General features: G+C 43.8%; 1 long non-coding RNA gene across 3 annotated transcripts in view; it reads right to left on the bottom strand.

Moving 5' to 3' along the window:
* The window catches only part of LOC123392616, a 29,669-nt gene extending 14,401 nt beyond the window's left edge, over positions 1–15,268 (bottom strand). For 2 of the 3 annotated variants that reach the window (XR_006607355.1, XR_006607353.1), the window contains exons 1-2: positions 15,059–15,264; positions 10,010–10,117 (exon numbers count right to left, since the gene is read on the bottom strand). This is a non-coding gene — a long non-coding RNA (uncharacterized LOC123392616). Of the gene's footprint in view, positions 1–10,009; positions 10,118–15,058 lie in introns of all 3 variants that reach the window. The other variant, XR_006607354.1, reaches the window with a different exon arrangement.
* Between the last annotated feature and the right edge of the window lie 8 nt (positions 15,269–15,276).

Below are 15,276 nucleotides of genomic sequence, written 5' to 3'. Positions count from 1 at the left end.
TGCTGAGCAGGGAGCTTGATACGGAATTTGATCCCAGGACCCTGAGATCATGACCTGAGCTGAAGGCAGATGCTTAATGACTGAGCCAGCCAGGAGCCCCGGAATATGAATTTTTTAAAACAATCTCAGACTTACATGGTTCAGATTTTTTTTTTTTTTGGTCCCAAACCATTTGAGAATAAGTGCTAACTAGTTACTTTATCACCTTCAAATACTTCAGTACATATTTCCTACAATAAGGCATTTATTTCTTCATAATACAACCATCCAAATAAGAACGTTAATATGAGGGGCGCCTGGGTGGCTCAGCGGGTTAAAGCCTCTGCCTTCGGCTCAGATCAAGATCCCAGGATCCCCGAATCGAGCCCCGCATCGGGCTCTCCGCTCAGCAGGGAGCCTGCTTCCTCCTCTCTCTCTCTCTCTCTGCCTGCCTCTCTGCCTACTTGTAATCTCTGTCAAATAAATTAATAAAATCTTTAAAAAAAGGAATATTAATATGATAGAATGCTATCCTCAGACAACCTATCAAATTTCACCAACTTGTCCAAAAATGTCCTCTGTGGTGAAAGGATCTTTGCATGTAGGGGCGCCTGACTGGCTCAGTGAGGGGAACATGTCACTCTTGATCTCAGGGTCGTGAGTTTGAGCCCCATGTGGAGCCTACTTGGGAAAAAAAAAAAGATCTTTGCATTTAGATCGCTCTGTCTCTTTAGTCTCTCTCACGCTGGAACAATTCCTCAGTCTTGCCTCAACTTTCTTGTCCTTGACGCTTTTTTGAAGGTTGCGGGCCAATTATTTTGTGACATGTGCTTCCTTCCGTCTAGGTTTAACCAAAGTTTCCTCACGATTTCTTCAGGTTATGCATGCGTTCTCCTTCCATCCAATCAGGTGGCACATGACTGTGATGTGTCCCATTCCTAATGGTGTTCACTGCGGTCATCTGACTGAGGTAGCATCTGCCAGTCTCCCCATCTGCATAGTCACTCTTTTTTCCTTTTACTTATTAGGTATTTTGTAAAAAGGTACTTTGAAACTAGGTAAATATCCAATTCCCCATCAGATTTTCAGTTTCTAATATATATATAAATATATATATATATATAGAGAGAGAGAGAGGGGTTTCTATCTCACCACGTGATAAACATTTGGGTTGTTTCTATTTTGGGCTGTCACGAGTGAGGGTGCTATGAACATTCACGTTTAAGTTTTTGTGTCAATATATGTTTTTAATTCTCTTGGGCATATACCTAGAAGTGGAATTGTTGGGTCATCTGATAACAATGTTTTTTTTTTTTTAAAGATTTTATTTATTTATTTGTCAGAGAGAGAGAGAGCAAGCACAGGCAGACAGAGTGGCAGGCATAGTCAGAGGGAGAAGCAGGCTCCCTGCAGAGCAAGGAGCCTGATGCGGGACTCGATCCCAGGACGCTGGGATCATGACCTGAGCCGAAGGCAGCTGCTCAACCAACTGAGCCACCCAGGCGTCCCAACAATGTTTGTTTTTTTTTTTTAAAAAAGATTTTATTTACTTATTTGAGAGAGACAGAGTGAGAGAGAATGAGCAAGCACGAGCAGGGCGGTGGGGGACGGGTTGGGTGGGGCTGAAGGAGAGGGAGAAGCAGACTCGCCACGGAGCAGGGAGCCCAATGAGGGTCTTGATGCGGGACTGGATCCCAGGGCTCTGGGATCATGACCTGAGCTGAAGACAGACACTTAACAATCTGAGCCACCCAGGTGCCCGATAATTCTACGTTTTTAACTTTTCTGAGGAATTGCCAAACTGTTTCCAAAGTGGTTGTGCCATTTTACGTTCCCACCAACAGCATATGAAGGTTTCAATTTCTCGCCAAAAGTTGTTATTGTCTGTATCCTTTTTTTTTTATTAGACTTGACCCTTGAACGACTGAAGAGTTAGAGGCACTGACCCCCCTACGCAGCTGAAAATCTGCATCTAGCTCCTGATTCTCCCAAAACTTAACTACTTAAAGCCTACTATTGACTGGAAGCCTGACCAATAACATAGTCAATTAACACATATTCTATAGGTTATGTGTATTGTATACAGCATTCTCATGATAAAGTAAGCTAGAGAAAAGAAAATGTTATTAAGAAAATCATACGAAAGAGAAAACAGGGGTGCCTGGTTGGCTCAGTCAGTAAAGTATGTGACTCTTGATCTCAGGGTCATGAATTCAACCCCTATGTTGGACATAGAGCTAAGGAAGGGAGGGAGGGAAGGAAAGAGAAAGAAAGAAAGAGAGAAAAGGAAAGAAAAGAGGGAAGAAGGAAGGAAGGAAGGAAGAAAAGAAAGAAAAAAGGAAGGAAGGAAGAAAGAGAGAGAAAATACACTAATGGTACTCTATCTGCTGTATTTGTGGGGGAAAAAATCCATATGGGACACTTGGGTGGCTCGGTTGGCTAAGCGTCTGCCTTCTGCTCAGGTCATAAACCCAGCTTCCTGGGATCAAGGTCCGAATCCGGCTCCCTGCTCAGCGGGGAGTCTGCTTCTCCCTGCCCATCTAACTCCCACTTAGGGTCTCTCTCTTTCTCACATTCTCTCTCTTTCTCACCTTCTCTCTCTCTAGTTCAAATATATAATCTTTAAAATAGAAAAAGAAGAAGAAGAAGAAGAACCACTGTCAGTGGACTCAAGCAGTTCAAACCTGTGTTATTCAAGGGGAGACCGCAGAGTCATCTTGGTAGGTGTGAAGTGAGAGTTCTTCCTGGTTTTATTTATATTTCCTTAATGATTAGTGATGTCGAGTATCTCTCTTCCCTCAACATCATCTCAAACAGACTTTCTCTGATCTCCCAAGTCTCAGAGTAAACATCATCCCCTCATCGGGGCTTTTCTACCCAACATTCTCTGCAGCAGCTATTAGCATCTTTCTGTAAAAGCTTCTAGTTCTTTCCCCTTTCTGCATGTTAGGTAAGACTGTGCTTTCCCGTCCCCTTAACACTGGGTGTGGCTGTCTGACTTAACTTGACCAATAAAAGATGAGCAGAAGTGACACAGTGACATGTGCATTTCTGGGCAAACGATCTGAGAAGCTATTCCCTGCTGCTGTATCCTTTCCTCACTGCTACAGAGAGTAATTACAATAAGCCGACTTCCCAGTCTGATGATCCTAACATTGTTTTGATGAGTTGGGCAGTTTCTCAAAAATATAAACATACAGTTAACATATGACCTAACAGTTCCACTTGTAGTACCCAAGAAAACTGAAATATGTCCAACCTGAAAATTTATTCATGTATGTTTATAGCAACATTATTCTTAATAGCCAGAAAAAAAAAAAAGAAGAAAAAAGAAAAAAAGAAACAATCCAAATGCCCATCAGCTGATGAATGAACAAATGGGGCAAATCAGTACAACGGAATATTACTTAGTCATATATAAAAGAATGGAGAACCTCACGTTATAACATGCTACAAGAAAGGAACTAGTCACATATTGTAAAATTCCATTTATGTGAATTGTCCAGAGTAAGCAAATCTAGGGACAAATAGTAGATTAGTGGTTGCCTGGGGCTGGAGTGTGTGTGTGAAGATTGGGGATGACAGCTAGAGTATGGTGTTTCTCTTGGGATTTCATTTGATGAAAATGTTCTAAAATTGATCTTGGTGATACTGTTTTATATGGGTGAAAAACGTGGTATATGAATTCTACATGAATAAAGCTGTTTAAAAAATTGGGGTATTGGGGCACCTGGGTGGCTCAGTGGGTTAAAGCCTCTGCCTTCGGCTCAGGTCATGATCTCAGGGTCCTGGGATGGAGTCCCGCATAGGCTCTCTGCTCAGCGGGGAGCCTGTTTCCTCCTCTCTCTCTGCCTGCCTCTCTGCCTGCTTGTGATTTCTGTCTGTCAAATAAATAAATAAAATCTTTAAAAAAAAATTGGGGTGGTGATCTACTCATAAGGCTATTGTGAGAATTAAATATGTTAATGTATGTAAATCATAGAATAGTCTTTAAAATATAAATGCTTACTAAGGTTTGTATTGTTAGATGTATCAGATATCTCGAGACATCTGATGCCTTTCAATAAAACTTTCTTTTTAAATATTCTTATTTACTTATTTATGATTTTTATTTGTTTATTTGAGAGAGGGCATGAGAAAAACTTTCTTTTTAAATATTATTTATTTATTTATGATTTTTGTTTATTTATTTGAGAGAGGGAGAAAGAGAAGCAGACGGGGGTGAGGCGCCTGGGTGGCTCAGTGGGTTAAAGCCTCTGCCTTCAGCTCAGGTCATGATCTCAGGGCCCTGGGAAGGAGCCCCTCATCGAGCCCCGCATCAGGCTCTCCGCTCGTCAGGGAGCCTGCTTCCCCCTCTCTCTCTGCCTACCTCTCTTCCTACTTGTGATCTCTCTGACAAATAAATAAATAAAATCTTTTTTTTTTAAGATTTTATTTATTTATTTGTCAGAGAGAGAGAGCACAAGCTGGGGGGGGGGGGAGCATCAGGCAGAGGGAGACGCAGGTTCCCAACTGAGAAAGAAGCCTGATGCAGGACTCCATGCCAGGATCGTGGGATCATGACCAGAGCTGAAGGAAGGCGATTAACTGACTGAGCCATCCAGGCATCCCTACATGCATGTGTCTTACTTGAATTCGCAGAAGAGACAATGGAATAATTAGGATTAGAGGCAGTGTGACAACCAAACCAAACCAACCAACCAACAAGGGCTTAAACAACACAGAAGATAATTTGACTTCATTCATCAATGTAGTGTAGGTCAGAAGTTCAAGACCTTTATGACCTTTATGTTCCCTCAAGACCTTAGTAATAGAGTCTCCTTCTCGCTTGCTGATGCACCATCCGCATCCTCTGGGCCCAAGACAGCAGCTAAAGGGGCAGCCACTTCGCCCAAGTTTGGAGCCTTTGCTCTTGTACTTTCTTCCTAGAAATCTCGCGTGGTGGTTCTTCAGTTCTCAGCTTTGGAAGCCCGTCACCTCTCCAGAGCGGACTTCCCTGACCACACGCCCCAGTCCCTCTTATCAACCTGCAGTCTTTCCTTCGTCTGACTTATGACCTGTCTGTACTGGTTCTACCACCCACTAAGGGTGTGGCCTTGGACGGATTCCTTTATCTCCCTGTGCCTCATTTTCTTTACCTGTAAAATGGGGATATAACAGCGCCAACAGGAAGGTTACACTTCAGATTCATAAGAATGGTTACTTCTGGGGAGGGAGAAGGTAAGGAGATGGCGTATCCCCCGTGTCTGCCTTTGTTGCAGAACGGAGGAAAATATTATGTTAGTGCACTGATCCTGAGTTGGTGCCACTGTCTAGAAATGGAATAGTCTCAAAATTAATTATTAACATCCACCTTGACTTTCTCTCTCTGTGAATAAAAATCAGTTGGAAACTCTACTTTGAATTGGGCAGGGAGTCAGTTCTCCCAAACACAGCAAAAGTTCTGGGGTTGATGTCAGATCTTTAAGGAGGAAATTCTTACCCAATCTGATCTTCATAGATCCTGATTTGGAGAGGATGGTGAGGAGGAAGGTGGAAATGAAAGTCAAGATGGATTTTAGGGGGGCGTCTGGGTGGCTCAGTGGATTAAGCCTCTGCCTTTGCCTCAGGTCATGATCTCCAGGTCCTGGGATCAAGCCCCGCATCATCAGGCTCTCTGCTCAACAGGAGAGCCTGCTTCCCCTTCTCTCTCTCTGACTGCCTACTTGTGATATCACTCTTTCTCTGTCAAATAAACAAATAATATCTTTAAAAAAAAAAAAAGAAGAAGAAGAAGAAGAAGGATTTTATGCAAGTGCAGCAAATCTCCAAAGCTCTCAACATCTCTGAGACATCTTTGATCGCCAAGGATCTCAGAACTTGCTCATTCTTAGGCAATTTTTTCAGGGCTTCTATATCTACTCCAATCTTATCAACTGCAAATCATTTAGGGGAATTAAGATATGAAGACAGCCTGGATTTGACACCATCTGATGAATATTTGACATATTTGATGGAGCTGCAGCCCGTGCGGCAGCATTCACCGTGCATGGAGACGGCGGCACCCCTGGAATGTAGTCAGGTAATATACCAGGACTGAGGCAAGGCTGTGTAAGTCAATGCCAAACCCGCCTTGTGTCCTGACAAGTCCAAACAGATCCCCCTGGCATTCTGGAGAGGACAAGCTCTTATCTGTAGGTGGAGAGATCCGCGATTGGGTTGCTAAAGGGAGCTGCATTTCCAGGGAAGCTTTATTTCTCTGGGAACGTTGCCTAAGCCCTCCTGAAAGCAGAGGTATTTCTTTAAAAATTGCCTTAGCTCTGGTACATCATTTTACCATTTATTTTATTCATACTGTGTTTTCCCCTTCAGATTGGGAAGAGTGGCAAAGCTTATTTTCTCTCTGATTATAAATATATGGTTATTTTTTTAAAATCAAGTATTAGAGAAAACTATAAAGAAGTAGCTGAAAATCATCTGTATTTTCACCTTCCAGATGTAACTGTGGCTAGGATTTTTGTGTATGTGCCTCTTGACTGCGACAGAAATTTCCTTTGCCCTCAGAAGCCATCATCCACTTTTTACTTAGCAGTAAAACTCAACATTTTCAGTTGGGCATGTGGCTGTTCAGAATAAAATCTACATTAGGCAGCTTCTTTGCAGGTAGGAGTAGCTGCAGACCAAGTGCCGGCCAATGAGAGGGAAGCAAAAGTTATCTATGCGACCTGCTGGAGTGGGATTAGGGGGGGAATAGGAGTTCTTCATGCTTGCTGGAAGGAGACCTGATGGCTAGAGCTTCAGCAGCCATTCTGACCACTGTAGTAGAAGCAAGTAATGGTGATGCCTGGAACCAAAGGATGAAAGGAGTCTGGCTGGTCCCTCTATCTGCCTTTTATCAAATGCGAAATGAACTTTGAATTCCTTTGATTCAGTCTACATTCACCAAGCGTGGCAGTAAATCTAATGTCAACTTTTTTTTGGGGGGGGGTGCTCTTTCCCATCTCTTGGAATCATGCAAACAAAACAAAATAATAACAACAACCCAGCTTCCCATAATACAAGAAAATTGGGAAAGGGCCTTTAGCTTCTACTCAGTAATTACTGCTGATCTGCTCAGAGACCGAGTGCAAGACCATGTCCCCTCTGAGTTAGATAGTTCTTCTCTTAGCAACCACTTCCTTTGCTCCAAGACTGTCCATGCACTGACCCTATCAAGAGACCTGCTGCTCTTGATGTGACAGAAGTGAAAGAGGTCCTGGCCCTGCACCCTGTATTGGGCTCCCTGCTCAGTGGGGAGTCTCCTGGTCTCTCTCTCCCTTCCCCTGCTCATGATGGCACATGCTCTCTCTCTCTCCCTGAAATATATAAATAAAATCTTAAAAAAATAAATTATAATCTTTCGTTTTTTAAAGATTTTATTTATTTATTTGAGAGAGAGAGAGTAAGAGAGCATGAGCTGGGGGAGGGGAAGGGGCAGAGGGAGAGGGAGAAGCAGACTCCCCACTGAGCAGGGAGCCCAGCGTTTGATCCCAGGACGCTGGGATCATGACCTGAGTCAAAGGCAGACGCTTAAATCCACTGATCCACCCAGATGTCTCAACTTTCTCTCACTCTCTTTTTTTTAAATTTTTAATTTTTTGGAAAGATTTTATTTATTTATTTGACCTGGCTACCCAGGTGCCTCCCCCCCTTTTTAAAGATTTTATTTTTAGTAATCTCTGCACCCAATGTGGGGCTTGAACTCACAACCCCAAGATCAAGTGTGACACACTGCACTAGCTGAGCCAGACAGGTGTTCCTAAATGTTAATCGCAGCCAAAAACCCCCTCAGAGAAACACCCAAGATAACGTTTGACCAAATATATGGGCATCTTGTGGCCCGGTCACACCGACATAAAATTCACCATCACACTGACCAATAAAGAACTCTGGGATTGAGTGAGTTGTCCATCTTCAACTTAAATGGCCTCCATCCTCTTCCCCTGTTAGACTCTACATACCCACAGAGACATCAGGCTACATTCTTCTCATAAACTTGATGACACAAACCTCTATTGCTTTTGCCTCCGAGTCTCTTCGGGTTCATTCTCCTTGATGGGCCTGAGGTTTAGTTTCCCCCTCTTTTAGTTGGAAAGTCCACAGGAGCAAAAAGCATAAATCTGATTATTTTCTTAATAACTCACCTGTAAGATTCCATCTTACCATATATGTTTTACAGTCTTCTTTCTTTTCTTTCCTCTTTTCTCCTCTCCTTTTCCTTCCTTTGCTCCTTCTTTCCTTCTTTCTTTCTTTTTTTAAGTAGGGGCTTGAACTCATGACCCCGGACTAAGACCTGAGCTGAAATGGAGTCAGATGCTTAATTGATTGAGCCATCCAGGTGCCCCACTGTGCATTGTTTTAACAGAAAATTTAATGTAAAGAATTATTAGAGACACCAAAAAGCCAGTATTTCCTGAGAAAGAACAAAGCTGGAAGCATCATACATCCTGATTTTAAACTATCTTACAAAGTATAGTGGGACATAAAAACAGACACCTAGGGGCGCCTGGGTGGCTCAGTGGGTTAAGCCTCTGCCTTCGGCTCAGGTCACGATCTCAGGGTCCTGGGATCGAGCCCTGCATGGGACTCTCTGCTCAGCAGGGAGCCTACTTCCCCCCTCTCTCTCTGTCTGACTCTCTGCCTACTTGTGATCTCTGTCTGTCAAATAAATAAATAAAATCTTAAAAAAAACAAAAAACCAGATACCTAGATCAATGGAACAGAGTAGAGAGCCTAGAAAGAAAGAAATGCATATATGACCAATTAATGTATGACAAAGGAGTGAAGGTTATGCAATAGGGAATTAACAGTCTCTTCAATAAACAACGTTGGAACCACCACATGGAAAAGAATGAAACCAGACCACTATCTCATGCCATACACAAAAGTTAACTCATAATGAATTAAAGACTTGAATGTTTAAGATCTGAAACCATAAAACTCCTCAAAGGAAACCCAGGCACTAAGCTCCTTGACACTGGTCTTGGTGATGATTTTTTGGATCTGACACTAAAAGCAAAGGCAATAAAGGTAAAGATAAGCAAGTGGGACCACACTGATTTAAAGTTTGGAGAAAAGGGAAGCCTCTGCCTTTGGCTCAGGTCATGATCCCAGGGTCCTGGAATGGAGCCCTCCATTGGGCTGTCTGCTCAGTGGGGAGCCTGCTTCTCTCTCTCTCTCTTGCCTCTCTGCCTACCTGAGATCTCTTTCTGTCTCTCTGTCAAATAAATAAATAAAACCTAAAAAAAATTGAAAAAATAAAAAATAAATAAAAACAATGCTGCTATGAATATAAACAGATATCTCTTCAAGTTAGTATTTTTGCTTCCTTTGGATCAATACCCAGAAGTAGGTTTGCTGGATTATACACAGTCGTTCTACTATTAATTCTTTGAGAAACATCCATACTGTTTTCCATAGGGGCTGTACCAATTTACATTCCCACCAACAGTGCACAGGATTCCCTTTTCTCCATATCCACCCCAGCTCTCGTTCTGTTCTTTTTGATCAAAGCCATTCTAGCAGGTGTGAGGTGATGCCTCATTGTGGTTTTTATTTGCATTTCCCTGATGATTAATGATGTGGACCATCTTTTCATGTACCTGTTGGCCATCTGTATGTCTTCTTTGGAAAAATGTCTCTTCTGATCCTCTGCCCATTTTTAAATTTCCAGAAAGAATTGCTGTTGGTGTGACACTCGCAGCACTGTTCAGCAAGCAAGGAGCAGGCCCTTCTACCTCCTCCAGCCCTCCAGTCTCACCCACGTGCCCCGGACTGGTGGATCCTCGTAGGGAGGCACAGTCCACATACAGGTTCCCTGGTCTTCCAAAGTAGAGCATGCCCACTGTAAGCGGAAAAGTCTTCCTATGAAGGAGCGATTACTGTTCATGTATATGGAAACATTTCTGATCCAGATCCCCCAGAAACCACCTTTTCGGTTCTTCTGATACCTTACCACACACCGTGGCAACGGATACACAAAATAAATTGAGATAAAGTCCAGATAACTCACAGACACAATTCAAAGCTCAGGTGGTTTGAGGCTGAGATGCTGAGTGTAGTTCTCAGGAAAGGCGCTTGGTGGCGCCACTCTCTCCAGTGAAGCCTCTGTAACCACCCGCTGCAAAACAGACATTGAGAGCTATTTTTGGTTTTTGCCCTTTGGTTTTTTTTTTTCCCCAAAGCAAACATCCTCTTCTGATTTCCTGCCGTTAACACAAACAGGTAGCTAATGCAGGTCCTTCATAAAAGCGAAGTGGTGTAACGTCAACTTTCAAAAAGTGTGGGATACCGGTACTCGTTTATGTAATAAAGATACGTACTCATTTAATAATAACTGACATTATCCAGCGCTCCCTGTGTGCCAAGCGGTTTTAAATCATGTAATCTAAAACTCTAAGAGGCAGGTGTTATTCTATTGCCATTTTACAGGTGAGAAAACGGATGCACAGGGAGGGTAGTTTGCCAGTCACACCTCGTTGTAGGAATGGAGCCATGATTTGAACCTAGAGAGCTAGTTCCACAAGCTGTGAGCTCAGCCACTCTGCTAACCTGCCCTGATACCAAACATCATCCGGCCAGGCGGTAGAATAAAATGTTGAGCAAAAACAGACCCAGTTTGGTCCCCATGGAGATGGTGGTGATCTAGTGGCAAAGACCACTTATCCACTCACTACAGATGAAAATGAAGTTGAAACCGTGTCTGGTGCTCCAAGGAATTGCACTGATCGTGACAGACTTCTATTGAAAAGAAAAAAAAAAAAAGAAAAGAAAAGAAAAGAAAAAAGAGGGAATTTGATGTACATAGGGGTTAGGAGTGGGAATGGGGCCAGACCGAGGATGGACTTATAGCCCAGGAGGAGGAGGTTTGTCTTTATCCTAAAAAACAATGGAAGTAAAAATAATAATAATAATAATTAAAAACAAAAAACAATGGAAGTCACTCAAGGATTTTCACCAGGGCCATGGGGATGGGAAATGGTGCACCGACTGGACCCAAGGAAGCTGGTTATGAAGCTGCTCTCCTGGTGAGATACGGTGATGGCGGAGATGGGGAGCATTAGAGGGAGCTGTGAGACGGAGGGAATACTGAGAGGATATGAAGAATGGGAGGTTGGAGAGGAGATATTAAAGGAGAGGGAGAAATCCAGTAGGCATGGTCCCTTGAATGGCGCTGTCATCACTGGACTGGGTGGGGAATGGGGGGAGGTCTGAGTGGACCAACATTGAGGCAGGAGAAAAAGATACATCTTGGACACTGATAGGATATCAGGTTCTAAAGGAGATGGAGGACTAATTTTTCAAAATATAACTTGATATAGCTGCACTATTGAAAGTATTTGCCACTAGCCACAAGTGGCTATTTAACCTAATTAAAAATGGAAAATTCAGGGGCGCCTGGGTGGCTCAGTGGGTTAAAGTCTCTGCCTTCGGCTGAGGTCATGATCTCAGGGTCCTGGGATGGAGCCCCACATCGGGCTTTCTGCTCAGTGGGCAGCCTGCTTCCTTCTCTCTCTCTGCCTGCTTCTCTGCCTACTTGTGATCTCTGTCTGTGAGATAAATTCCATTAAAAAATAAAAATTAAAAAAAATGGAAAATTCAATCCACATGTGGCCAGTGGTTACCTATCGGACAGGACAGATACAAGATGTTTTAATTGCTGCAGAAAGTTCCAATGGACAGCACTGCTCTAACAACTGGCATTATTTGATATTTTGTAGTAAACAAAGTCTGTTCATGTCCATCTTTGCCTTTAATCCAGTGTGATGTTGTTGTCTTGGTTTTCTAAGAGTTCGAGGCAATGCTCTAAACATGGACATCTACCATATGTTGTGCTGAGCTCCAAGACAGTTTGACTCAAAATATGGACTGTACCAGGTGCCCGTTTGTAAACTTTTTATGACCTGCTCAGGATAATAAAGTACAGAAATTGAGAATAAGATCTGAGAAAGTTTCCCAGCAAACTGGCATTGCTCCAGTATTTCACTGTACTTCACTTTCACGTAAGTACCAGTCTGTAGTGGATTGTTTATTTATTTATAATTTATTTTAATTTACTTTTTAAAGATTTTTAAGTACTCTCTACAACGAAGGTGGGGCTCGAACTCACAACCCCCGAGATTGAGACTCGCATGCTCTACCAACTGAGCCAGCCTGGTGCCCCTGGATTGGAAATTCAAAATGTTGGTCCTTCATTACAGGTGATGAAATGGCAACACTGCTCGATGGCATGCTTTGGACATGCTACCTGCCCTTCAGGGCTCAGGTAACGATGGGAGGGAGCCAGAGCTGACATCAGGTCTACTTGAGTTGAGCAAACATGGGCATACAGACCTGATAAACATCTGAAAACAATTCAAAAACATGTAAAGTGGGGTACCTGGGTGGCTCAGTTAGTTAAGCATCTGCCTTTGGCTCAGGCTGGGATCAAGCTCCTTACTGGACTCCCTGCTCAGCCAGGAGCCTGCTTCTCCCTCTCCCTCTGCCTGTTGCTCCTCCTGCTTGTGCACACTCTCTGTCAAATAAATAAATAAAATCTTTTCTTTTTTTTTTTTTTAAGATTTTATTTATTTATTTGACAGAGAGAGATCACAAGTAGGCAGAGAGGCAGGCAGAGAGAGAGGGAGAAGCAGGCTCCCCACTGAGCAAACAGCCCGATACGGGGCTCAATCCCAGGACCCCGAAATCATGACCTGAGCCGAAAGCAGAGGCTTTAATCCACTGAGCCACTCAGGCGCCCCTAAATAAATAAAATCTTAAAACACACACACACACACACACACACACACGGGCACCTGGGTGGCTCAGTGGGTTAAAGCCTCTGCCTCCAGCTCAGGTCATGATCCCAGGGTCCTGGGATTGAGCCCTGCAATGAGCTCACTGCTCAGCGGGGAGCCTGCTTCCCCACCCCCTCTCTACCTGTCTCTCTGCCTACTTGTGATCTCTGTCTGTGAAAGAAACGAATAAAATCTTAAAACAAACAAACACATAAAGACACTCATTCACTTGTTTATTCACCTGGCACTTACCGAGTGCCTGCTATGTGCCAAGCACTATACTAAGCACTTGGGATACAATGGTGAACAAGACAGACAAAGCCTTCACCCTTCTGGAGCTCACATCTAGTAAGAGACTATACACGAGTTCACTAAATTAATAAAACGATCTCAAGGAGTGCTCAATGCTGTGGGAAATAAGAGGGACGGAATACGGAGTGACAAGATGAGTGCTGCTGGTTTATAGGGTGGTCAGGACTCTTTATCTGAGCTGAAATTTGAAGAGGGGCACGAACCAGTAGCGCACTGACGGAAGGGAACAGCATTCTGGGTAGTGGGAACAGTCAGCACAAAGGTCCTTAGGTGGGAAGGGGTTGGCTTGTGTAATAGGAAGGCCAGTGCTGCTGCAGTAGAGGAAACAAGGCCAGAGTATGAGAAGCTATGGGGTAGCCAAGAGCTAGATCATGCTACTCGGAGTCGGGATTTTATTCCGAGCGTCCTGTAGTGCCCAAGCAGGGGAGTGAGGCAATAGGATCTGAGTTTGTGAAAGATCGCTCAGTTGTGTGGAGAATGGACTGAAGAGAGACAAGAGGAGAATCTGGGGGACCCACGTGCTGCTGCAGATACCCTGCTGAGAGAAGATGGTGACTTCAACGGGGTGGTGGGAGCAGAAGTGAAGTGGACAGAAGATGAAACAAACCAAGTCTCTGGTGTCCATCGCCTGGAGCAAGAAATTTCACTCGGGATGATTGGAAGAACTTCAGGGGACCTATGAGGCCCCTGTAACTGTATTAAAAAACTTTGTTTCTACGTGCTTGAAAAAGGTGTACCTTCCATTAGGATTCATAGGTAAAGAAATAACACTCAAAGTGATAGATATTCTTCATTCACAAGACTCAGTACCTGAGGCCAGGGTATGAAACCATCAGAACCACCATTAAAAGACACCTGAAGCTACAATAAAAAAATAAATTAAAAAAAAAAAAAAGGAGGAAAACGGCAAGTGTTGGCAAGTATGTGGAGAAACTGGAAGACTTGTACATTACCAGTGGGAATGTAAAATGGGGTAGCCGCTGTGGAAAATAGTTGGGTGGTTCCTCAAAAGCTAAACATTAGAATGATCATTTTACCGCAATTTCACTCTTACGTATATACCCTGTCCTTGTAGGTTACTGTATATTGCGGCAGTATTCACAACAGCCAAAAGGCAGGAGGAACTCAAGTGCCCCTCAGGTGAGAAATGGATATACCAAATGTATGTATGTTCAACCAGCACATCAGCCTCCGCAGAGTTCTGACACAGGCCACCCCATGCGTGCACCTTGAAAATACTGCTAAGGGAAATAAGCCAGACAGGAAAGGGTAAGTACCGTAAAGCTCAACGTGCATGAACTACCTACGGGAGGCAAATTCATAGAGTCAGAAAGTAGATGAGAGGCTACCAGGCCCACCCAGAGGTTGGGGACCTCTTGCTTATTGGTTATAGAGTTCACTTGTGCTCACGGAAAAAATTCTGGAAACATACTGCAGTGACGGTTGCACAACGCTGTCAGGGTAAATCAATGCCACTCAACTGTAAACCTGAAAATGGGAAAAATCACATCCATCACAGGAGCAAACAGCTGTTTGAGGTGATGTTTAGGGAAAGCTACCCACGGGAGATGATCACGAGCTTGCAGTTACGGGCTAGATTCCCACACTCAGGAAGGAGAGGAAAAGCTCCTGGAAAGCTCTGGGACCCACTTCCCAGACTCTGGAGCCAATGCCTGTGCTGGACTCTTGGCTCGGTGGCCTTGGCGACCTTTCTGTGTCTCAGTCTCCCTGGATGTAAAATGTCCGTACTACTGGTACCTTCTGCTAGGGTTGCTTTGAGGATTAATTTAGTTAATCAGGTAAAAGTCATCAGTTCTCGGGACCCTGTAACTAACTGCTCTGTGTTAGCTACTCTTATTTTTGTTTAACTTTTTTTTTTTTTAATGGAAATAAATGTGGATTGTGGGGGGATAAAATCTAAGAAAAAAATAAAAATCCCCTAATTCTACTACCCAGTAGTAAGCCCTGCTAACCGTTTATTGCCATTTCTTCCAGAAGTCTCCGTCCGCAAACGCACAGGCTCAGAGCGCCGCCAGCACACCTCCTCCGCAGCGTGCACGCCGCGGCCGACGCACCAAGACAAAGAAATTCACCCAAGCGCAGCGGGACGGGGACTCCGTCACCCCAAACCACCTCCCCGACTGCCGCGTGCGCACTCCACGCTCGGGGGAGGAAACGTCGCAGGGCCTTC

This window comes from Mustela putorius, unplaced genomic scaffold (genome assembly GCF_011764305.1).
Source record: "Mustela putorius furo isolate JIRA1106 unplaced genomic scaffold, ASM1176430v1.1 tig00000592_pilon_pilon_pilon, whole genome shotgun sequence".
In the NCBI taxonomy this organism is placed as follows: domain Eukaryota; kingdom Metazoa; phylum Chordata; class Mammalia; order Carnivora; family Mustelidae; genus Mustela; species Mustela putorius.
This window is presented reverse-complemented; position numbering and strand designations above follow the sequence as displayed.